Below are 25698 nucleotides of genomic sequence, written 5' to 3' on the forward strand. Positions count from 1 at the left end.
TCCTCATGACACTTGCCCTTTACATATTTATAAACATTAATGAGGTCACCCCTCAGTCTCCTCTTCTCTAAGCTAAAGAGACCCAGCTCCCTCAGCCTCTCCTCATAAGGGAGATGTTCCACCCCCTTAATCATCTTCGTGGCTCTGCGCTGGACTCTCTCTAGCAGTTCCCTGTCCTTCTTGAACTGAGGGGCCCAGAACTGGACACAATATTCCAGATGCGGCCTCACCAGGGCAGAGTAGAGGGGGAGGAGAACCTCTCTCGACCTGCTAACCACACCCCTTCTAATACACCCCAGGATGCCATTGGCCTTCTTGGCCACAAGGGCACACTGCTGGCTCATGGTCATCCTGTTGTCCACCAGGACCCCCAGGTCCCTTTCCCCTACGCTGCTCTCCAACAGCTCTGCCCCCAACTTGTACTGGTACATGGGGTTGTTCTTGCCCAGATGCAGGACTCTACACTTGCCCTTGTTATATTTCATTAAATTTCTCCCCGCCCAACTCTCCAGCCTGTCCAGGTCTCTCTGAATGGCTGCGCAGCCTTGTGGTGTGTCAGCCACTCCTCCCAGTTTTGTGTCATCAGCGAACTTGCTGACAGCGCGCTCTAATCCCTCATCCAAGTCATTAATGAATATATTGAATAGAACTGGTCCCAGAACCGACCCTTGCGGAACTCCGCTAGACACAGACCTCCAACTGGACTCTGTCCCGCTGACCACTACTCTCTGGCTTCTTTCCTTCAGCCAGTTCACAATCCACCTCACTACCCGATCATCCAGACCACACTTCCCCAGTTTAGCTGCGAGGATGCTGTGGGAGACCGTGTCAAACGCTTTACTGAAATCGAGATAGACCACATCCACAGCTTTACCATCATCTATCCACTGGGTAACATCCTCATAAAAGGCTATCAAGTTGGTTGAGCATGACTTCCCGTTGGTGAAGCCATGCTGAGTGCCCCTAATGATCCCCCTGTCCTTGATGTGCCTAGAGACAGCACCAAGGACAAGTTGTTCCATCACCTTTCTGGGGATGGAGGTGAGGCTGACCGGTCTATAGTTACCCGGGTCCTCCTTCCTGCCCTTTTTGAAGACTGGAGTGACATTCGCTTTCCTCCAGTCCTCAGGCACCTCTCCCGTTGCCCACGACTTAGCAAAGATGATGGAGAGTGGCCTAGCAATGACTTCCGCCAGCTCCCTCAGCACCCGCGGGTGCATCCCATCAGGGCCCATGGATTTATGGATGTCCAGGTTGCTTAATTGGTCCCTGACCCAGCCCTCATCAACCAAGACAGATTCCTCCTCTATCCTGACTTCTTCTGAGGCCTCAGGGGTCCGGGGCTCCTCAGGACAGCCTCCAACAGTATAGACAGAGGCAAAGAAGGCATTCAGTAACTCCGCCCTGTCTCCAGAGTTCCCTTTTGCTCACCCAGATCACCAACTGCGTGTAGCATTGGTCTTGGCGAGGTTTCTCATGTGAAGTGGGGAAATAGTAGTCCCTGCTGTCATTTTTTTTCTTCCCCCCCCCCCCCCCCCCCCGCCATTCTGTGGCACATAAGCAAAAAGCAGTGCTGCTGGGGAGGGAATAGCTCTGCCTTTCGGAGGAGGTATCTGGCCTCAGGGTAGAGGTGTGTTCTTGAGTGTCCAGTGAGGTAGTTTAAAAATGGTGGGAGGTGACAGTTCTGTACTGCCTGGTCCTGGCCACTCCTGGGTGATGGGGCTGTGAAATGGCTCGTGTCTGCCATCAGCCTATGGAGATGCCTTGGAACTGGCATTTGGCTCCACCACCAAGAAGACTGGGCCATCCTGTAGTTTCCCACTCTAGTAGGATTGTTGCTGATCACTTTTGCTCTCCTGCTGGAAGAGAAAAGCTAGTAAGACAGCAAAGAGCTGTTATTTTTAAGGTTAAAAGATATGAAGGCGGGAAGAAGTGACAATTTTTAAAACCTGTAGGTTAAAAGAAACTTTTGGATCTATCATGGATAGCAGTACAAAGTGAACTAATAGAAATAGTTCGGTTACCATTAAATCCGTCAGAAAAACATGTGTATTTTTAATTCATCTTTGTATTTTTCAGTTTTGGTCTGTGTGCACTTAAAAACACCCAGCACTGGAAGAACAGTAAATGGACATAATCTCTCCCCTTGCTTATTAAATAAATGTAAACTGCATGTTTCTTTGACTTCCATAGCCCCATAACAAATTACTAGCTCGTGAAGGATCAGATCCAATGTATTCTTCGTCAAAGAAATCTCCACAAGTGCCCCAAAACATGATATATTTGCATGCTGCTGCACTTGGACCAAGTCAAGCTGTGCTGGTAAAGCTGCCTTTGGCTGAGCGCAAGCCTCCTAATCCATAGGTTATGGCTCTGCCAAGTCTAATGGGACTTGGGCACAGCATGAAAACGTACTGTTCCAGCACATGCCTGGCTGTAAGCTGGGAGCCCAGCTCCACGGGTCCCGCCCAGTAAACATTTGGCGCAGATTGCAGCACCCTTTATCACTGTGCTAGTGAGAATCATCAGGAGCTCTCAAGAGCTCATTAATTATCTTTTTCTGAGCATAGTGTTTTGGCGTTTTGAGTACAGCTAATTACATGCAGATCTTAATCTTATAGTTTTTCTCTTGTAATTAATTATTTCTTCATTATCTTTAAACTATTTGACTAAGCAGTTTACATCCTGCTCTCCTCGCTTCTTCAGCAGATGTCTTGAGAAAACAGATGTTGCTGTTTTCAAGAGAGGAGACCCATCGTTTTCTAGATGGAAGAAAGCTCTGCAGTTCAGTTGGTAGCACTGGAAATGGAAGGGAACAAGCATTTTGTTCTTTTGTGCTAAGCTAAAAATCTAACACTGTCTAATACTATGTCTGGAATATATATAAAAATACATATATATAAAATGCATATTCCAGTCATATGTATTTTTATATATGCATATATATAGAATATATTAAAAATATATATACCTTGAGGCTTTTTGCCTGCTCTGAGTTCTTAAATATTTTGACTAGGGTCTTTTTCTTTAAAAAAGAAATGTAAACGTTTGTTAATCTAGTCTCACTGAAGCTGGTGGCAGGCTGGAGAGTTTAGCTTGGGAACATTTCTGAATTGAGTAATTTGTTTGGAATTTTGAAGTGTTGTTTAGATAGTGTTAGACCATGTGCCTGGTGAATGGTATTTTATCCTTAGTCCGCTTGATATTGAAGGTGAAAGAGTTAACTTTTTAAGAAGACTTTCTTAAAAAATATGTCGCCTACAAATCATTTCTGATCTCATTGTTTAGAACTGCCTTTACTGACAAATTAGCTTCTGTGGCCAAAAGATAACTTAGATTAGTCTTTAATAGATATTTAGAGATAATCTTTGTTAATTAGGATTTATTAGCCTTCAGCCAGACTCCAGTGTTTGATTAATCAAAGGTAATTAAACTCTTTTAAAACTGTCTGACTAATCAAGAAGAACAGTCCTATCTAAAGCTGTAGTTCTTCACGGCTGAAATCAATGGGAGGTTAGCCTGCCTGTGGATTTCCGGATTGAATCCAATACACTGAAATTCATGTGTGTAGATTTTGCATATTTGGGTAGCAAAGGCATCAGGTGTGCTGTGATAGGGCAAATAGAAACAGAACTTATCTGGTGAGGCTGTGACAATGCTATAGATTAGTCCAGTTGCTGACCTGACACACAATGGTAACGTTTTCCATAAAGCCATCCTATAGCAATATGGAGTAAAGATTATCCAGTTATGAAAACAAAGCAGCAGTTGAGTGTAGTGCATTGGGCCACAATGAATCAGAAGGATGGGTGTTTTCTTGTATTCCTCAATGAAAAAAAACCTTTGACTGCTGTCTTCTGTCAAACGGAAGATGAAATGTACCCAAACATTGACAATACTCCCTTCTGGTGTATATGTTGTATATAGATTTTACAAGCTTGGATATTAGCAGCAATTCAGGTTCCCAGTGGTATCAGGCACACGTGACTCCTCCTTTGACCCCTAACTCTATAGAAATAATGTGTTTAAATGCCTTAGTAGCTTTTCAGTTTCCCTTTTGAATTTTAGAGAAGTTTCGATGATGCTACTCCACATTTTGTAATTTCAGTGGGATATCTCAAGAGATAAATCGCCCTACTTCTTGACCTCATACTGACTCTACAAGAAGCTCCTTTGCCCAATGTGTGTATCGCAGGGATTGTCACTAGCAATGACACCATCTCTGGAGCGTGCCTGGCTTTTAGACGTCTGGTATCCGGCAGTAACACATGGCTGGCTCTGTGAGCAGTCCTCCTGGCATGCAGTATGTGCTCTAGCAGGCTGCTCAGGAGTTAGCCCTGTTAAACTCTTTTTTTCTTTTCCGTTCTCTTTTGCAGGCCTTTCAGTATGATTAAAGACTTATTTGTGCATGTTTCTCATGCCATACTCATCTAATCTGTGTGAACAGTATCAGAGGAGAGTTAGTTGGTGGGACAATGGAACTGGATACTCCAGTTTCATGCGGTGTTTTGTTTTCTTCTGTTCCACTATGAAATGTTTTCCAGGCTTTTAATTTAAGAAACACTTGCATAGAGATAAAGCAGGAAGTTTGCATTTAGGAAGTCCCAAATTAATTTCTGTTTATAGAGTATTAAGAAATGAGTAGCTTTGAGAAATTGCCTGGGACTTGCTACTGTTGGAGAGCCAGGCCTTGACATAAGGTTTGCAGCCACCTGGCCAGTAGTCCCCCCTTCTCAGGCCCTCTTTAAAATGTGAAGGTGGGTGTATGCAATCCTGTTGGGTAAGGTTATTGATACCACTCATGACCTTAGGTGCTTTGCTGGGATGGGACTGATGCTGATGAGGCCTGCAGCTCTCGAAATGCTCTGAGAAGTATCTGTCTAAAAGGTTAGAGAGAATTGCTGCCAGCATGGGGAGAGAGTGCTCCTCAGAAGGAATGTGTACACACAGATGTTTGGCTCTCACTGAAAGTTCACTTGATTTAGTATTGAAATGTGGTGTTAATAAACCGAGATGAGAGTTGTAACTGGCGTGTTGGCCAACTTGTGGCCTAATACGATCCTAATTAGCAAGGCCTGCCGTCAAATAAATGTGGCTAGGTTTACTCTGATGTATCAGTTCTATCATCTAAGACCAGACAGATCTTTTCCTGACACTGTAGATGTGCAAAACTTGTCTGAGCTTACCTCAAAGTAAATTGTTTTATGTGGGTCTGTGGTGGTTGGCGCTCTCCTTAAATATAGTGGAAAAATACATGGCATGCTTTTATGAGGATCATGTGTTTGTTTTTACTATGACCCCTCTCTAAAGCAATTTGAGAAGATTTCTCCTTCTTTCCAGATTTTGAGCTGGAAATGTTACTAGGTCATTTTGTTTGTTGTTATTATAATTATCTAAAAATGAATGAAGAGGAATGAAAGAGTTGTGAAGAACTTACTGGCATAACAAAAGCGTGGCTTACATTTACAAGTCATTTAGGTAAATCTTATAAAGTTAAAAGGAGAGTATTTTTAAAGTGTTCTTTATTCTTAAAGACTGACTGACCAAAAAAAAGTCGTTTTTTGCTCCATATTGTGACTGAAGATATTTAACTGCATAAAATAAGCAAAGCCACTTGTTCTCTTGTGGTATCAAGTCCTGTTGCTGCTTCTTTTTCCTTATGTGCTACAGGAATGCTTCTGTTTTGAGTTGCAAATTAAATTCAGAGTTCTTTGAAAGTGATAGTTATAAATCAATTAAACATTTTCACTATTTTTTTAATGGACTAGGCTGTGTTCCGTTATTGGCTCTTAAGCCTGATATTTCATTGCTGTCTTCTCAGAGTCCAAGGGAACATACCAGTTCTTTTTCCTTAAGCAACTATTGCAGAAGACAGGAGACTGGGTTATGAAGAAAGCAAACCCTATATTTACTCAGCATTGCAAATTGTCATCTCTTACAGGTTGAAAGACTGTGGCTAATACTGTATTAATTAGAGATCTAACTTTTGCCCTCTCCTTCCATTTTTATTGACACCTGCAGTTTGATGTCTCTTAGCATTTTGGATATGTTTTGCAGAACTCAGACTTAAAAGCTGAAAAACGCCTCAAAATTTTCATGCCATTTTTATTCTTGGAAAATGAAACAAAGTACGAGAAATTGAGAGGGGACTCGGCTCAAGTTCAGGAAATGGAGTTGGATTTCTGAATCCTGGAGTTTAGATTCAGATTTGGGGCAAACCTTCTATAGCAGAGGTCAGTTTTTCTAGTTAGAGTTAAATACTACATCCATGCTCCTCTTGCCTTGTGTTCTGGTTTGCAGGTTAACTCCATTACTGTGGCTCATCTCTCTTACGTTAATGACTGAAAGAAATTGAGAGATACTGGAATACCTTCCTGTATGAGCCTTCTGTGTGGTAACTTTGAAAACCACCCAGATGAATAGTAGCAGAGTATTGTTTTCACCTGAAGACTGGATACTGTGATATATGAAACCAGATGAATAAAGTTAAAGGTCGATATTTTGGGAGTCCTGTTCCTCATAGACAATTAACCTTCACTTTGTATTTATATTTTGCATATAAGGACTTGTATCTGGTTAAATGGAATCCAGTTTTGATGTGAAGCCTGTCCAGGGAGGCCTCCATTGCTTCCCTTGATAGTTTGTTCCACTAATTCATAAATACTTATTGCCTTCCTTTTTGTTAATCTTGCCAATGGATATTTGTGGCTTCAACATAGAGAGAAGGACTGAATATTCCCATGAGATGAAAAGGGACCCTTCCAAATCTAGGTGCAGCATATCTGAATAGAGCATTACTGTTGATAGTCCTGTGCCTCTTGTGTGGGGAAACAGAGGAATCGGACTTGCTGCTTTTGCTCTCACATTCTTAATGAGTAATAATCTGAAAAATAGATAATAAGAAATTCCAAAGTAATATAAATGCCATAGAGGTGCACGCTAGAAACAGTGAATGACATACAGTGACTCAAAGCTGGAGGCATCTTGTATTTTAAAACATGGTTTTCCTGGAAAAAGAAAACAAAGAATCAGTTCTGAAGGCTTTGGGTTACTGTTATGGTTAAAGTTTATAGTTTTTAATATTTTCTAGATTTTCAATATATTGGCTTACTTCAGGAGAAAAAAAACCCCCAGTCTCAAGCTTCTGCGTATGAGGATCTCTCCTGAGATGGAAATGTAGAAACATTATCCTCATACTGGAATCAATTTCTAGGGTCACATTGTCTACGGCTGTTCTTCCAGGGAAAGGCTGCAGAGTCATTTATTTTTGAGGAAATTGACAATTCACCAAAATATATAATATTTCATTAAATTAGAAAATCCATTCTTTGAGCTCCTTTGGCAATTTGATATGCAGCACAAACCTGTCAAAGGTAACATCTCCTGTTTCAGATGCTTTCAAAAATGTTTCTTGCTTTCTATCAGAAGATATCAGGAAATCAGTTTAAACAAACACTACCTCATTTGTTTCATTCAGTTACTTTAATAGTTTTATTAGTTCTTTTATTCTTTCTGTTGAAGATAACTTTTTTTTGAAGTAGGGGAAAACATCATTCATTATCACCTTAGAAAACACTAAGTTTTAATCTTCTGTGCTCAAAGAGACATTTTGGAAGGCCGTGCTGCCTATCCACGTGTTATATTTTAAATAGAATTAATGTGATTGGGGGTAATTCTTGTTACGGTATTAATACTGCTTGTTGCAGCTAGCACTAGGTGGTGCAGAGGTTATACCTATAAGTTCACTACGGAGCCTTTTTTTTTTCTTAAGGAAAAGAGTAGAAAAAAGGAGCCCACAGTACTTGGCTTGAACTAATTTATCAAGTCTGTATTCATTATGTTCAGGCACGTAATATTATCTGGTGTGTAAGGAGTAAATAAGTAAATTAATAAACCAAGGTTGTCCTTTAGAAAAGCATTTTAAAAATACAGGAGGTTATCTCTGAAGTTTTTTTATTTTTGCATGTAGTACCTCATTAACAGTCAACAGCCTGATTCCCTTCTGTGAAATTCTTGTGAAATTCCAGTTAAACTGCTCTAATTGCATTGGCCTACCATGTAATTAGCAGCAGTTTGCATAAAAGATCAGGCCTTAAATTTGCATCAAACAGAACTATCTGAAGGTGTTGGTCAGCACATGACTCAAGTATGTAGTCATGGGTTGAGGATAAAGGAATTTTAGTAAAATTGCATTTCTGATTTGAGAGTTTATATTTGTTCATAAGGTGTTACAGTATTTACTCAGAATGTCAACAAATGTACCCCAAAAGGTTCATGTGTAGTGTTTGCATTGCTGTGTGTGGGACTCTCTGTGGGAAATTATTTTTTTGGCTGGCTGCTATTGCTCAGACTGCATGACCCAATTCAAATGAATACTCCTCCATCCACTACTTATTGTGTAAATATATAGTTTTTTTTAAAAAAAAAAAAATCAATAAACCCCAGAACTAACTAAAAAAAGAGGAAAAAAAGCAATGCAAAAATCTAATAAATATAACTTTGCCTGGAATTAGTTTGATTAGCAAGGCATAAGAACCTGTAAGGCTGTTGTGACAGATGCTCAGGGAAAAGAAATTCACCAGCAGCTTTTTTTTTCCTAACCTAAACCATGATTATACAAGTAAGATAAGATTTATCTATAGTAACTGCTTGATTTCCCACTTAACCGTATTTAAAGATTTTTGAGGATTTATGAAGATTTAGGAAAAAAAAAAACCACAACAAAATACGATCTCAAAAACCCAAAGCCTAACCCTCAGACATTTTATTACTGACCTGGCAGATGTAATAAAGCGTAGCTACACTACTAACCCCTGAGACGGCCTTGGAGAATCTGCAGCCTCAGCCTGAGTGGCTTTAGCTGCGGAGCTGCCCTGGCTCGGGAGAGAGCTAATGCTGCTGTGTCCCTCATCAGAAGGTTCTGCTCGATCCATTTGCTTTTATTAAAACAAAATGAGCAGAAGGCTCAGCCGCAAACAACCTGGTGTAGAATTAACGCATGACCCTATTACAACATGCTTAACTTTTACCAGATCTCTTAATTTAGTTTAAATCAATCTTAATCTGCATTTAGATCAAAATCATTCCTATTTGAGAGAGATAATGAGGAAGATGTCTTGGGTAGGGTAAGGTACAGTAAATCTTAATGTGTTCACTGATGTGATCAAGGGCTTTCATCATCGGTAATTGTGCACTAGAGTATGTTCTTCTTGCTGTGACTACTCTGTAAATAAGTAAGTACTTCCACAATACTTTTCCTGCCTTTCTATGAGTTGAGTAATATATGCACAGCATTTCCAGTTCTCATGAGATGTGTAATTTCAGGGTCTGATTCTGGTCTGGAGCTCATGAAGGCATTTAAAGGCATCTGAATATGTCAGTTCGTGTTGCTAGCCATGAGCACTTTAATATAAAGTTCTGGTCACTGTTAAATGTCTGCATTGCACAAATAGAAGATGCAAGAAAGAAATGATTCAGAGCCCGTGTCTGTGGGTATATCTCGCATATCTTCAGTATTGACTCAACCAGCTAAAAAAAAAAGATTACTGTTACCTTTACTGAAAGTTACTTGCATCCCTCTCGCATGCAGCTACACTCAGTGCAGGCTGGGAAGTCGTGGAGGTGAGGATGGGAATGGGCAGGGTGGTGTTGGATGAACAAGGAATTTATCCAGTCTCCACGGCAATGATTCATTGAGCTGTGTGTGTGCATCTCTGTAGGACTCACTTCTCCAAAACAGCTGTGTAAAGACCTGTATCCTGTAGGCATGAAGCTTGTTCAATTTCAACCATGCTTGGTTGAAATTATATTGCTGACTGTATTCTGGATAAAATATTGAGCCAATAGAGGGAAAAGTGATCTATCTTAAGATAGCCCAGGTATTTTTTTAACAGCTGATGATGAGAAGGGACACATCTGATATTTACTGACACCAAGGAGTCCAAAATGTTAGGATTTTGGAATGAGCAGAAGAAATCTGAGCAGTTAGTCTTTAGCAATGGAGGATGTTCCAGTAAGGTTAGTCCTGCTCCTTTTGAATTCCATATGGTTATGTATCCAACACAGCTAATTATCTAAGAGTCAATGACTTTGCTATCTTACCGCTATAAAGAGCGGGAGGTGTAGATGGGGAGTGTCCGTTTTTAGGTTCTGTAGCTTTGGGGTGTGTCTCACAGTTTCTGTAACTTTTGATTTACTTAGCAGCCATGTAGGCAGACTAGGGAAGACCATGCTGATAGGGATTTCCAGCAATGTGACAGCTCCCCTTCTGTGTACTGCTGTATGTTTCCCGTGACAACATAACTGTCTCGCCTCACTGTCCAGAAACACTGACAAATAGCAAACAGATTTATTGTATTTTCTCAGTTGCCTTCAGTTGTAAACTTCCTTAGAAACCATGTCATGTCTTTGGATGAAAAGATATTCTAAATAAACAGACTGCTTAGGAGAAAGAAACAGACATCCTCAACTGACTATGATTTAGGTCTTACAAATTCAGTTCATCCACTTCAGATAGTTTACCCTCATATGTACATGATGCAATACACCACAGGCTTGTCTTCTATTCCACGCCTTTGAACATAAACCAGACATTTCAGAGATCAGAGTCATAAAAATGACAAAAGGCAGTTATTTAAGTCATTGAATCAATCTGTCTTTCAAGGCAGGTTCATTCCCAAGTGTAGTTTAACTGTGGGGTTTGGGGTTTTTTGTTTGGATTATATTGTGGAATGAACAATTCTGTGCATTCCAGTTTTAATAGGGAGTTTTGATAGGGAATTTAATAGACATCTTCAGTAGAACAAGCTTCTGGCTGAATATTAAATGTTACCTGTTTGGGATGTTTGATATGTCCAAACTTCTCATCTGACTTCTTCACCTGCAACTTTCTGTTCCTAGGAGTTAAGAACAAAGGGCACTAGGCCAGTTTATCTCCCATCCTTCTGGAAGTTACTTCTTTTCTTTTATCTGTCTTCATTTTCCCTGTCCAAGGAGATCTCACAATTTGTAGTTTGCTGGTGCCTTCTGGGCTCTGTGGGGCACCTCTGTGTAATTTTGCACCTCTGCAAGGAGACAGTGAAGAGTTCAGCTTTCACCATTATATCAACGAGCATCGCAAATACTCAACCCTTTCATTCCTTTCTCTCTGTAACATCTTGCATACTAGGAGTACCTTTTACGGTTGAAAATGCTAAATGGATGAAGGTATAAGATCCAATTGGCAAAGCCTCTGAGGCTACAGAGAGGTAATAGAGTGTCAGTCCTTTGCCCCAAAAGATCTGTTCAAAGCAGGAGGGAGCAAGGGATCCCTATAAGAAATAAGGTGGAGGAAAAGTGAGCACACTTCATGTAGAATGAAGGAAGGGCAACCTCAAAGATGTCTGAACCTGAATCTCCTGAGGTTTCTCTTCAACCAGTATTTTGAACACCTGCTTTTCTAAGGCTTTCCCTGTGCATTTTTTCTTAAAGTTGAGATTTAATGCAGATGCAGATAACTGATGTTAAAACTGCATGAGTATGTAACTTGTATAGGGTCATAGTAAGTGAAGTGTACATAGAGTAGCTGTAACTCCTGCTTATTTCCAGGCTTTCGTTTAGGGTAATTTTTGAAGTGCATGACTGTAGAAAGCATAGCAATAAGTACTGTGTAGGTTGCTTCAGTAGGCTACTTTCTTGACTATGTCCTGAATTGTATTTCCACACACATCCCCCCTGCCCCCCGCCCCGAAAGTGCCAAGAAATGAATGAGGATTAATGAATATGGTTAGTAGAGAAGAACAATTACATTTCATTGGGTTTGCCCTGAGTATGTTGGTAAGTCATGATACAGATCACTCAACTGGAAACATAAAGCTGATGGCCATTTTGTCACAACAGTTAATAACCTTGAACTACACCTAAGTGCTGGGTCCCAAGAATAACGTAGTCTTTGAAACAGTACCAAAAATGAATCGTAACAAGATGCTGATCAAAGAAATGTGGAACATCAAATCACTTAACTGTACTGAAAAATATGTCACGGATGGATTGGTAGCATGACGATTCTCTTCATCTATAGATCATTTGCTCAGATACAACTTCATGAAGTCTGTCTACTGTGCCAGTGACCTGCATCATATGAACTAAATTAGTTTCAATGTGTTTTATAATGAAGAAGGACTTCTGGCACTGGTTTCAGTCCTAGCTGTGACAGTATTGACAGAGAGAATAGATGATGCTGGTAACCGTGGCTTCCTGTAGTGCCTTCAGAAGGATAAACAGGAGGATTCAGACACCAAGTATACAAAACAAAAGCCATGCAAGAATACTGAATTAGATTAGACTGAAAATAAAATCCTTATGACTTTCTTTCTCTTTGGTATATATTTGTCTGAATCTACTGGCATGGCAGTCACTGTGGGACCTGGAGTTATGTTGGTCATGCCTCAGCTTCCCAGGAGAACAAGGGAAAGCTGCATGTACCATTCTTCTCCTCCTTTTCTGTTTCTTCTTCTCCGTATCCTGGTGTCTATAGAAAGGAACGGAGATTTAGGGCACTTCAGTCAGGTCTCTGCCCTTGCCTTGGAGCTTTGGGCTCCAACTTGACAGAACTTGTGAAACTAGTACTTGGCAATAGAGCTGTGTTAGCTGTTGATGATGCTAACCTCTCTAGCGCCAGTGCATGTATTAGAGGTTGCACAGAGTGTTATGTTGCTATTGTTGCATTTTATTGTGTTGCTTTTAGTTCACACTCTATTCTGTAGCTGTCACTTCTACCATATCACCTTGTTGAAGACTGCACGTGTGAACATTAAGGCTGTTGTCCATGTCTCTTTTCCAAACTCCTGATCATCTCTTTTGGATAAACATAAATATAAGAAAAATAAGTAGCAGTTCATTATTTTAAGATCTGCGTTAAAGAAACCTTACACAATACAAGGTGCTTTTCTTTTAATTGCACATTTTCACTTCCTTAGAATATGCAATGAAAATATTTTCAAGATCAATTTAATCTTAGTTAAAACTCATTAATCAATTGTAACATTTCAGTGCATTATTTTACACACCCAAACATGAGCTCATGAGACTACCTGTAACGGGAAACTCAGACAGATGCTTTTCAGGCTCTATAATCTATCCAGAATATGTTTGCAGAAGGAATATTTCCAGAGCTGCATTTTACAGAAATGGATAGATGGATCTTAAAGAACTAAAAAAGGAGGAAAATTGGAAGAGAGAACCATCAAGTATTTTCTAATTCAAAACCCCTAAGTTATTATCTCATGGAAGAGCAAACAAGCAAATGCTGGTAAACTTTCCTTATAAAAACAAACAAACAAAAACTTGCTACAGAAATATTTCCTCTGCAGTCTTTTGACAAATTTTAGTCCTTCAATAAAAGTTGCTTTCCTAAAAAAAAAAAAAACCAAAAACCAACAACAACAACAAAAAAAAAGGAGAGGGAGGGGAAAAGATTAGATCAAGTAGTCAGGTTAATGTGTAGTTTGGGTAAAAAGAAATTCTTGAGATTTTTCAGAACTAAAACCTACACTGAAAGAAAACTGCTTTTTTTCTGCTTTGTCATACTCTGTGTGTGTGTAAGTTATATTTGGTATCAGTTTTGTTGATTTGTTATGGTGACTGGCTCTTCAGTGAAGGCACTTTATCAGAAACAAGATGCAGGTGTTTATGACTGTATCAAAAATACTTCTTTGCACACTGTGAAAGGAATACAAGGAATACTCGGTTCCTCTCCAGTATACCAGTTCTGAATGTTTTTTTTTTTTTTTAAAGTTTATACTTTTCAATCCTTCTCTAATCTGTTGGAGTAACTTTTAGTAGCTGAAGCATAATTTTAGGTCATGTCAATCAAGGTATAGTGAGAATGAGCCTATGCAGTGCAGGATCTGTGCACTAAAAGATGACACCATGAAATATCTTTTGATTCGGAAAGTGTTCCAGCAGATAAGAAAGAAGGGCTGAAAAATTTGTTAAATACTGTTCAGTATCAAGCGATAACATTTCTGTAGTGTGCTTTGTCGTGTCTGTAGATAGTCTTGTCTCTCAAAGTTAATTTTTAACATCAACAAAAAAAATTATCAAATCTCAAACCACTTGATTCTAATACATATTTCACATTTCAAGTACTGCTGATGTAGTTCATTATTATTTTGGGAACAATCAAGCAGACTTTTCAACACTCGACAACAGCGTTTGGAAATATTCAAATATTTCTGTGTTTAGAGGCCTCTGTGGCCACAAAGAAAAATATACTAAAATCAACCAGATCTTTGTGTTCTCAGCTGAAGTAGTAGCTAGTATATTATAGCTATATACAAAGCTTTTCCCTTCCCAAGAGATATTATAGCTGTGAATGACTCTTGGGAAACAATGTTAATGTGCTGCCACAACCGGATGAACTATAAAAATCAGTATAGATAATACTACGTTACATTTTCTTGCTTCTGCAGCAGTCAGCTTGCATTTTTCCTCCTAATTTCTTAGGAGGAAAATAGCTTTTAGTGCTTTGGTTTTAGAAGTTGTGGTAGAATTATTTTTATGGTCTCTTCCAGTTTCTTGCTGCCATACATCTGGCAGTCAGGCGTGAGCAGCTAAGGACTCTGTTGGACTGCGCTAAAGCCTTTGGCAGTTACAGCTACCTTTGTAATAGTTATAATTAACCTTACTGTTCCTAGTAAAGTATTTTCTCCATTTTTTTTTTTTGCCCCCCCTGGAAAACAAAACAACTTCCTTTTAAATGAATGTTTGTCTTTTTTTGTGAAACACTGTTTCAATTACTGTAATAGTTAAGCTTTGGGAATAATTGTGCTGTGAGAATGTACAGGATTCATACTTAAAACTGGTGTGAAGGTGTGAGCAGTTGTTCTGATTGATCCACTCCTGAGACACTCAATCTGTAGTCAAGGTATGGGTTCTGTTTCAAGTCTGACTGTGACTAAATTCCAGTTGACTTTTCATTTGATTTCAGTAAAACTTCTTGTATCAGATTGAAGTGGGGGGAAAAAAAAATCTGCAAAGTACATGTCTTTTATTTTGTTTTGATCTGGTTGGTGCCTCCTGTCTGTAGTGTCCTTGGACAGTGGTGTTTGCTTCACCCTGGGCAGGCTGATGGCCAAGAAGTCCTCAAGCAGCGATCTCCAGAGGAGCTTTCTTCCCAGCTATTTATGACAAGCAAATAACTCCTCCGAACACTGCTGCCCAGGTTCTTCCTGATGCCAAAAGGGAGCCCAGGTTTGTTTGCAGTTCACAGACATGCCTTTGAGTCCTGTTTACCACCTAGAACGGTTCAGAGCCCGCTGCCCACAGGCTGGCTGGGGCTGAGCCATGTGCTTGCAGGCAGTGGGCCCAGGTGCCGCTTCCCGGGGAGCTCCGGAACAGCCTTTACTCAGGGACTTCTACACCCTTCCTGAAGGAGCTGGCTTGCTGCTCTCATTCGGAGACCTGCCTTGAACATAATACTTGCCATGCCTTTGCAGTATAACAAGCATTTGCTGCTTACATTAACGAACCTTTTCAGAAATTTTCTCCTTGCCTTGTATTCTGGTAGAGTTACAAGCACCTGGTGTAATATCCTGTGTTAGCAGCCAAAGTCTCGAATGTGAAGTCTCACCCCTGATTTTTATTTCAGGTGTGCAGTTCAGCGTGGACAATGCAAAAGGAGAACATTTTCTTTTCTTTTTTCTCTCTCTTTTTTTTTTTTTTAACTTGTTATGTATTATGACCAGATTTCCTCAGGGTGAACTACACACTGAAAACAAGATTTGATCAGCAAAAACTTATTTTTGTGATTGAGCTTTCCCTTTACTTTTGTCAGTAAGGAATGAAATGGAAGGACGGACTCTTAAAATAAGTGACAGGGTGATCACCCTCACCGGTCACCAGGAGCTTGATGTCCGGCAGATTGAGAATACTCTAAATTGCATCTCTGCCATTATAACTGCCCTGGCTGTGGCCTTTGTGATGAGCAGCTGGGAAGCCTCAAACCACAGTCAGAGCTGCAGCCCAGTGTTTGCAGAACTCCCTTGTGATAAAAGGAGCTGCGACGAGCAAGTGGGACCCGGCGCTGAGGCCAGTGAGGGGCCAGGCTGGGCCTTCTTGCAGGAGGGGACCAGAGAACCAGGAGCCCCCAGTCCCTCCCCAGCCCTTGGCATGGGCTGAGGGGTAGCTCGCTCTCTCTTGGTACCATTTTGGGAAAGTTTTTTGTTCTTGGGTGGAATAAGAGAACTCAAAATGTGTATTAATGTAATTCTTTTACTTCTGGAAGGAAATTAGGAGTTTACCATTTGTGTCTTTGACTTGGGAAGGGAAGTGTAGGAAATGCAACAGACCCGATCACATTGTACATTAGCCCAAGTGAGACAGAGGCATGCTGTAGCCAGGCTGCCTTTTTCTCAGTTCTGTGGGAAGGAGTATTCCTCTTGGACTCAGAGAAGGCAACCTGTGACCTGTGAGGCTTCTTTTAATTCACTGCGTAGTCCTTTTACTAAAGAAAATGGACGGTGATGAGGAAGAAGGAAGAAAAATGGTTAAGCATGTTTCTTAATTTTTTTTATCATTAGCATGCAGACTTTAAATGCCTTTTCAAATCTTGAAACTTTTTCCTTGAACCTAGGAAAAATCTCTAGGTTCAGTGTAGGTTTACATGGGATTTTAAAATAATTCATTTGAACACTTGAACTTTGAGAACTGACATCCAAGTTTGGCAGAAGGGCATTTTCTTAAGAGTAAAGCTTTGGTTTAGGGTTTGTTTTTTTTTTTTAAGACATCACGTTAGATCTTTTATAGCTTAGGTTCATCTTTCCTCAAAGCAGTGCTGAAAAGATGGCAGAGGCTGCAAAGCTGTGTTCCAGAGAGTGGAGTGCACAGTCCCCGGGGCCCCACTTCTAGCATCCCTCCTTCCTGCATCGGCTTTGTTTTTTCTCCGGTAGGTGTGCCACAATCTTCCATCCCAAAAGCATGCTAATGTTCCTTGGAAAGTGACAGTGAGATTAGTGGAGCCTGGGATAGTTGTCAAGATGTTCTTGGCAAGGAAAGCCTTATTTAATGGAAACTAACTTGTTTCACTTTCTAGGTGCTGTTAGGGAAGCAATGGAATGTATCTCCCTCGTACATTGTCTTACTTACATTTCACAAAATGGTGCCATTCCATTTGAGAAGGTAACGGAAGACCAGCCTGGTTTTTGGCTTTCTCATTTCTTTTTGCTATGTTAGGAACGGGTGTTCTGACAATTCCTTTTATTTAAATGAATCAGATTCACCTATAAGGACTTAGCTAAGAGGCGAGGTGTGTACTGAAGTTCAGTAATGGAAATGTATTGGAATATTTTCTGTGATTTCTAAAGCTCAAACAGTTTCACTTTTAAGGCACTGATCAATGATAGCTGCTTTGTTTAGATAATTACAAGAAGTTCAAAGTGCTAGTACTTGACTTAAACTGAGGATGGAATCTGACAATTAATGTGGTAGTGTTAATGTGACTTGTGAAGTTTTCACCTGTCAAATGAGTTGTGTTAACTGCTTATATATAACAATAATTGAATGATTTAGGTCTAAAAGGATGCCTGGAAGCCCTCTAGTCCAACCATCTGCTCAAAGTGAAGCCAACTTCAGTTCAGGACCTTGTCCAGTTGAGTTTTGAAAGCCCCCAAGGGTGGAGTACCCACAACCTTTCTAGGCAGCTTGCTCCAGTGTTTGATCACCATTGTTGCGAGGAGCTCTTTCCTTCTGCAGCTTGTGTTGGTTACCACTCATCCTTTTGCTTTGGCACCTCCAAGAAGAATCTGGCACCATCTCCTTTATAGGAATTGATTAGGTAGCTGAAAACAGCAGTAAGATCACTACTGAGGCAGGGATTTGAATTCATGAAGTTCTTAGCTGCATTGCAGAATAAATATAATATAAATGGTCCTCAGTTACCTACTTTCTGCTCTGAAACGGAGAAAGAGCACATTTGCTGCAGGTTTCAATGTCCCCTGAAAGTAGGCAGTAAGATCTCGTATTGTTCTTCATAACTATTTTGTTACGCTTAAAGTCTCCTACCACAAAGTTAGTGCTTGGTTTCTGTTTGCTGATCACTGTGGATATTCATGTTTTTTTCTTTTCCTATGTGTTGTAGAGATTCACCGTATATATGTGGAGAATTCTTCTGGATTTCTGCTCCATCATGGATGACTGTGCCCTGTTGACTTTACCTTGATTTGACCAGATGGCTGCTGATAATGTTGAAGCTGATGCTTGCTGCCCTGGTGAGGATGCTGTCAAATGTATTTATACCTAATCTTTTGTTTCAGAGGAACTAATGATTGTAAAAAATAGCTAATTCCTTTAGAGTTTGTCAAGTGTGGATTTCACAACTTCTCTGAAGGGGAGAGGAAGCACCGTTATTAGCAGAACACTGTGGTGTATAGACAACCTAGGTGGTCAGCCTCGTGAAACTCTGTTGCGTGTTAAGGATATTATATAATCATTATATGATTCTATGATACTACTGCTCTTAGAACTGAGTCTGATCTTTCTGACTTCCAGTTCAGTAACTTTGCTGGTGAGCTTTATGATTTTACGCAGTGAGCAAGTGGAGCTTATTTTGGAACTGATCGTATTGTTTGAGTTTGTTGATATTTTTTTTTTGTGGTATTTAAGAAGAATGCTATAGGGAGTTCCAGATTTGGGTGTTAACAGCAAGAATATAGTTCAGAGATGAATTTGTTGTGGATTAGAATGGTGTCTGGAGCTAAAATGCTGTGGTCTTGAGGACACTGGTATGGTGACATGAAATCCATTATAAAATCTCATGTGGCTAGGCTAACTCTTAATACTACAGAAATAAGGTATCTGTGCTGTTTTAGGGTCATTGATCTAAAAAACTAACTAAACAAACCAAAAAACACAAAACATTTTAAATGTAAAAATGAAAAAGTCTGGCATTTGTGTGAGAAGTTCATGTACATCATTTGGAAAGCCTTTTTACTCCAGAAAGTTGCTACAATTAACTTTGCCTTGGTCACAGTGGTTAAATTCCTTAAAACTAGTTTTTGTAATTGGCCGCAAAATTGCGGCTCAGTGTTTCTTCTCAGGCTGCAAACTTACTAAGCTCAGAAAATGCTCTGAAATTTGGTCTGAGCACCTTCAGTGTCTTACGAAGCCAGTGCATACTACACCATGTTTTATTTATTGTTTGTGACACATCCCATCTTACATTGCATAACCTTTTTCTCATTTCACGCAAAAGTGTGAAGTCTGTCTTTAGATGATCCATTGAACTCTTTGTCATAGTTTGTAATAATTTCTCTACGTGAAATTCAGTCAAGGCTTTAGGCTTTCCCAAGTTCTGTCTGAGGTGAAGGCAGTGAGTTTGGACTTCCCATGGAGACCAGTCCTTTGTGGCCACAATAAACAAAAGCTTATAAATACAAAGAAAGCAGATTCTTCTTGGGAAATTTATCAGAGGGAGAATATGATTCTTTAAAAGATCTATATCTGCTGGAAAGCTTCTTTACAGTCTTAAAGCTATTGTCTTCTAAACATTTTTCTTACTGTTACTTATAATCCTTTGAATAATATGTAACGTGTTTTAATAAATTATGAATGCCTTTTCAAATGGATTTACACTGCGCAGTGCAATGACTGTGTAGCATGATTAGATCTTCTGTTACAACTCTCTGACCTGAAATGTATGTATTCCTGCTAGGTAATCTAGGTAATCCTGCTCCAGCAGGGGGAGTGGACTAGATGATCTTTCAAGGTCCCTTCCAATCCCTAACATTCTGTGATTCTGTGTCTTAAAGCTCGAAAGAGCAAATAGTGTAGGGGCTGCTTGGAACTTGTGCGTGCTAAGAACTGCTCTGATGGTTCAGGAAAGTTTTGAAGTCCTCTTGTTTAGAAGTTATGAATATTTTACATCAGAAGTCTTTCACACCGTATACTTTTAAAGGTTGTGAGGGTCATTATTTCTGGGAAGATGAGTTCTGGTCCTTCAGTGCAGAAGCTGAGGGCAGAGAACGTTAGCGACAAATTTGTTTGTTAACAAGGTTAATGGCTGTCGCTTCTATTTGAAATAGTAATATATAGATCTTCCCTGATGGAAGGAATAGATGGAGAACTTCGCCTCTGAAAAGACTGTATTATGTACTGTGAAGTTTGTGTGGAAGCGAGACCAAATGATCCCAGTACCTTTTCTCAGGGTGATACGTAGAGCTATACTTACTAGCTGCTCTTGCTGCTTCTCCTCTGGAAAGTCTGATTACTCCATCACAAATACAAATACAAGACAAAAGTGGATCTCATTTTGAGTAAAAGGGAATTACTTTTCCATTTTGCAGGAAAAACTGAGCCATGGAAATGCTTGCACACATATTTTTTATTTCAAATGAACAGTAATAAGAGTAAGATAATTATTTTCCCTGACCTAACCTTTTTGTGTGTGTTTTTCCCCTCTATTCCTCAAATATTTTGGATTGTTAGAATTCCAAATATAAGTATTATCTGAATAAGAATTTTGATCTCTTTTCCAGTTTACTTTTTCTTTCACTTCACCAACAGGCTTGAGAATTATAATGGGAATGGTCGACATTATACAGGGAGAAAAATTTCATCACACTATATTTTCAAATTCAGGTAAACAGTTTTTTCATCTCTAATAACTGCTCTTGGCATAGAATTCAGACTTATTCATAAGCTGCTATGGCTCTGAAAGACTTGATGCTTTTGATTAGAACAAAGGTGCAGTCCAGTATTATTTTAGCTCTCTGGATTTCCCGCGACATGTGGCTTTTGGAAGTGGCAGTGATAGTGGTTTGGGAGTGAATGCTTTGGTCTGCTGTAAAAGCGTGTGATTTCCATTCAGAAGTACAGCATAAAACAAAAGAGCACTGAAATCTTAATCAGTGACTTTTCCCCTGTGACAGCAGCTGTATTCCTTCAACTCCTCTCCTTCCGTAGGAATCTCACTAGGATGCCAGGATGCCCTGCCGGTTGTACGGAAACCGCAGACACGTCGTCTGTTGCATTAAGAGGCAAATAACATGTCATGGGCTGCAGTTGTAAACTTCTGACTGGCATTTGGAAATATGCAGCTATTTTCAAACTTGAAATTAAATGAACCTAGTGGCAATTTCTTCTCTAAGTGCATGAGGCAGCCTGTGTGTCTGTTACAATGTTTATAAAGAAGGGCTTGTTTGTCTAAACAGAAATGCTTTTTTTGTGTTTCTGCTTACTGTGACATCTACCTTATTTTTATACATGTGGGAACTAAGTGATATTTCATTACTTTACAGTTCTCTTCAAGTGTTCAAGGGCACAGTAGGGCCCTGGGAGAACACTTTTTTTTTTTAAAAAAAACCCAAACAAAAAAACCAAACCCCCCAAAAACCCCAAAACAACAACCAAACAAAACAACAAAAAACCTAAACTGTATTTTATTTGCGCTCCAGAAATGTAAACCCAAGCTCAGCCATATTATTCTAGCTTGAATGCAACTTCGTGCCAATGACTCTCTTTACCGTACTGGAATTTTGCAAGCTAGCTTTTCTGAATTGTGTCTTTAGAATTGTTCATCAGCAAGTAGAATTTAGCAATTTAGTTGGGACCCTGAAACCTGGATAGGGTTTCGAGTCCCTCTTATGCATGTGAAATCATGTACGTATGATTTACAGGAAGAAGAGCTAGGAGACGAGGGGAAAAAAGGTGTGACTAGCAATAACATTTCATATACACTGTATAACATAATCTAATTTGCAAATAACCTGATTTGGTATTGAGAGTCTAAATTAGCTAGCTACAGTCTTCACGGTGAGGGTGGCTTACAAGGCATGAAAGCACAGGAGACCAGGGATGTATATTGTCTTAAGGACTCATAAAGTCATCTTATAAATCTTCCTTTTCCACAGAATGCAATCAAGATGCTTTTCAATATGGTGTCAAGGTGATACTCCTGTAGAAGCCTGAATGTGTCTGAAGAGCATGCATGGGTCAGACTTTAATGAACCTAGCATCAGAGATTAACAAAATTCAGGATGTGCAGTTCATGGAAACTTTGAAACATTCCTACAAAGGGGGAGAGTCTGAATTATGGGTCAGCCCTGTGATCCAGCCAATCCGGGAGTGCAATAGCTGCATCCCGTGGTGACTCTAGCTCCGTGATGTTTCTGGTTGCTCCTGGACATTGGGTGTGAGGCTCCTTCAGGAAAAGTACTCAAAGCCTGGAGGTATTCAATTGCTTAGCCAGTGTTTCTGTATTGCCACTTCTTAAAATGCAAAAATGGGATCTCTGTCGGGTTCTCTATGTAACACGAGATGAAGATGTGTAAGTTAGTGTTCTGAAGGAAATCAGATGATGCTAGATCCATACCAGAAATTATGCCTTGGTCTGCCTGAGTTCAGGATATTAAAATGGACTGATACATTAATAGTGGTGTCACCTCCCAAAGAAGTTCTAACCAGTGTGTAATAACTAGTTACTCTCAGTAAGTTAGGTGCATGTCCCAAGTTGGATTTAAGAAAACAATTTTTTTTAAATTTTGTTTTTGCTGAAAAAACAACCTGGCCTCCTCATGGAGCCTAGTGCTATATTTTTTTTGCTTCTTTATGAAGCAAAGAGAAACAATTTCTTTTCGATCTTGAAATCTCAGAGTACATCCAGATTCCTTTATCTGTAGGGATGTTCTTTGTACTATTTGTGTAGATCAGAAGTTCATTAGCTGGAAGTGACACATCGCTCTGGTTGAAGCTATTAATATTCTGGTTTACTATACTCAGTGCTTCTGTATATACAGTAAATCAGCCTGGCCTCTTCCTTACTTGAATGTACTCTAGTTACTGTCTTCAAATCTTGGCTGAGTTTCCTTGTTGTCATACAAAATGCACTTTTGTATTTATTTTGTTTACATTTTTATCTGGAAAAACTCTGGCACGCATAGGACTCCCATTCATGTCCTCACACTGAAATCTAACACCTCATGCAATAGTACCACAGTATTGTTGAGAAATGGTTTTACTTCTGAAGGCAGAATGTTAAGGGAGAGGCAGAGATGTGTATAGAAGGGGGGAAAAAAAGTACATGGAGACAAATATACGATGAAACAAAAACCACATGGTATTAGAGAGTGAGAAATACAACAGCAGGTCATTGACAGGAAAGCACTGATCTAGACATGCAGTAATTGAAGACAGGCAAAAGGATGGTTTTAAGCACGGTTTTATTAGGCTAATAGACCAGGCCTATTTCCGGTAGGTCCAACATGGTGTTACAGGATTCTTACCACATAACTCATAACTCAGGATGGGCCTTCTTTACCTTACCCACAGGATTTAGCTTGTAACCCGAGCAAAAGCCGGAACATAAAGATTATGGCTTAAAATAGCACAAAACCTAATTTTGTTGCTTGACCAAAGTTATATTTAAGTTACGCTTCAAACTGCAGACACAGTGGAAAGTACAGGTAGTGGAAAAACAGGGTAACAAATGAGGAAATCTCAGGTAATGGCATTTTAATTTCACCTCTGTATGTATGTGCTTGAAACAAAATCTGATACTAGCTAAAAAACAGAAGATCATATAACTGAATAATAAGCTAAATTATACTTAAGTAGTGGTAGGCTACTTGGGCAAAATGTTTGTGAATGATTGATTAAAAGTGTGACTCATGGATTCCAGTGCTTTATTAATAATATAGAAAGGCTAACTAGAAGAGAAATCAGGGTCTTTTATAAACAGTGTTCTCTGAAGTCTGATTTTTGCCATCTAGAAGGTACTTGCTGAACTTCATGTTTGTTTTAGTTGCTGTTCATTAGGGAAGCAAATAATAAACCAAATGCTTGCTTTATAAGTCCTATAGATTCATTTGCAGTCTTAAAAAATATTGTACACTGGCTTTTCAGAACCAGAACTCATCATTTGGAGAATTTATTAAAATGTGAATGATAGATCAGCAAGCTCAGTCTTTAGGGGTCCTTCCACATTCGTGTGATAAAGGTTAGGAAAGAGGAAAACTCAAGCTTTCCAAACCCTTAACTCTCATTCCTGCTGTAGACTCGAAGTCCCCCAGGAAAATCTTGTATCTCCTTTACTTCTGAGAGAGGATTTTATAGGGATGTTTTTTAATCGTACTGGATACTAGCTGGAGGTAGAATAGAAAAATTTAGATAATTAGAATAGATAAGTTTAGTTTAGAGCTTGTTTTAGTTTAAGTGGTGTCTTTTATTCCTCCTCCCAGTTCTTATATCAGAAGAGACGGTGCACAATAAATTATTGTTCACCATTTCCATGCCACTTATGATTATTATTGTCCCCAAGGCTGTGTCTTTTTCAGATAGAAGAGTCTTAGCTTAATTGTTTCCTGTACAGAACCTGATCCATACTGGTGGCTGTCCATATTAACAGATTTAAAATATCCATCAAAAGTTGTTTAAAGGCAATAAATAAATGCAATGCGCTTTTGCTTGCAGGTAGTGGTGATCTTCTTCTTTGGGCTTTACTGGCCAAGGTATTCCAGTGGCCTGACCCAAATACTTGCTTGCAGGGGTGTAGAGAAGTGCTTACAGGACAGTCACATTTACTAGAACAGTATCTGGAAAAGAAGACCCACCATGATGGTAGTGGCTTTCCTTTCCCGTGTACCAAGCATGATGTATGGCATTATGCCTGATGCCATTCTCATGAAAAAATTTATTCTGTTTGTACTGCTTTGGTTTTAACTGTTTATAGACATGGTTCAGCTTTATGATGTGAAATACATTGCTGTAGTGTGGATTACACGTAAGTAGAGTACTGGGCTTTTACGTTACGCAGTTATGTAGTGCCAGAGACTTTACTTATGCTCTTAAGATGCAATTCCTAGAGAGATCACTGTCTAAGGAAGTGTGAAGAACTGGACCTGAATGACTGCAAGATGGTTTGGTCTTCTCAAATACTAGTCATTCTGTGCTGCCTTAGGAGGGCTGGAATAGAATGGGACAGATATGAAAGAAGAGAGTGCCTCAGTCAAAGTACAAATAAATTATTGGTAGATAAAATACTGTGGAATTTTGTGTCTCAATTTGAAAGATATATAGGCCTGTTAAATGCAGAGATCCAAGTCTAGCAAACGCCAAACCTTTCTTTGCTCATCAATAGTTTGAAAACTTCTGTTTCACAGAGAAATTAAATGTGTTGTCAAGATTATTTAGAGTTTCTTTTTAAAAGGCATTTCTGGGTGCCTCTCTGCCTCTGTGACATGCCTGTTGTTTTGCCTTTTCTGGGGTGAACAAGTAACATTTAGAGAATTATAGTTTCATTCCGGTTTCCTGCTGCAGGTGAACCTGGTTAAATGTCGGTGATCTGCTCTGCTAATTGCGAAAGGGTTGAAGTGTTCAATTGCTAATCTTTACAGGCTCTGAAATCCTAGTTCATTACTCATAATCTCAGAATCATAAAGTCTTTGAGATTCTGAAAACTCAGAAAATTGTTCCTGGTGTGAATGGCAAATGATTAATGAAAAAAGGATGAGAAGTAAGTTATTCTGGGAGACTTTCAGTTACAGTTTAATTGTTGGAAATTCTTTCACTTATAAACATATGAAAGATTAACTTTTACAGAGAGCTTGAGAGTTCCTTGTTAATTTTGTACTTTGTGTGCAAAGAGAAACTTTCCCAGAAACTTTGAAGATAATGTTACATATGATAATTCTGTGAAAAACTGTTGCCACTCAGTTCAATCCTTTGCAG

The sequence above is a fragment of the Nyctibius grandis genome, chromosome 6 (assembly GCF_013368605.1).
Source record: "Nyctibius grandis isolate bNycGra1 chromosome 6, bNycGra1.pri, whole genome shotgun sequence".
NCBI lineage: Eukaryota > Metazoa > Chordata > Aves > Nyctibiiformes > Nyctibiidae > Nyctibius > Nyctibius grandis.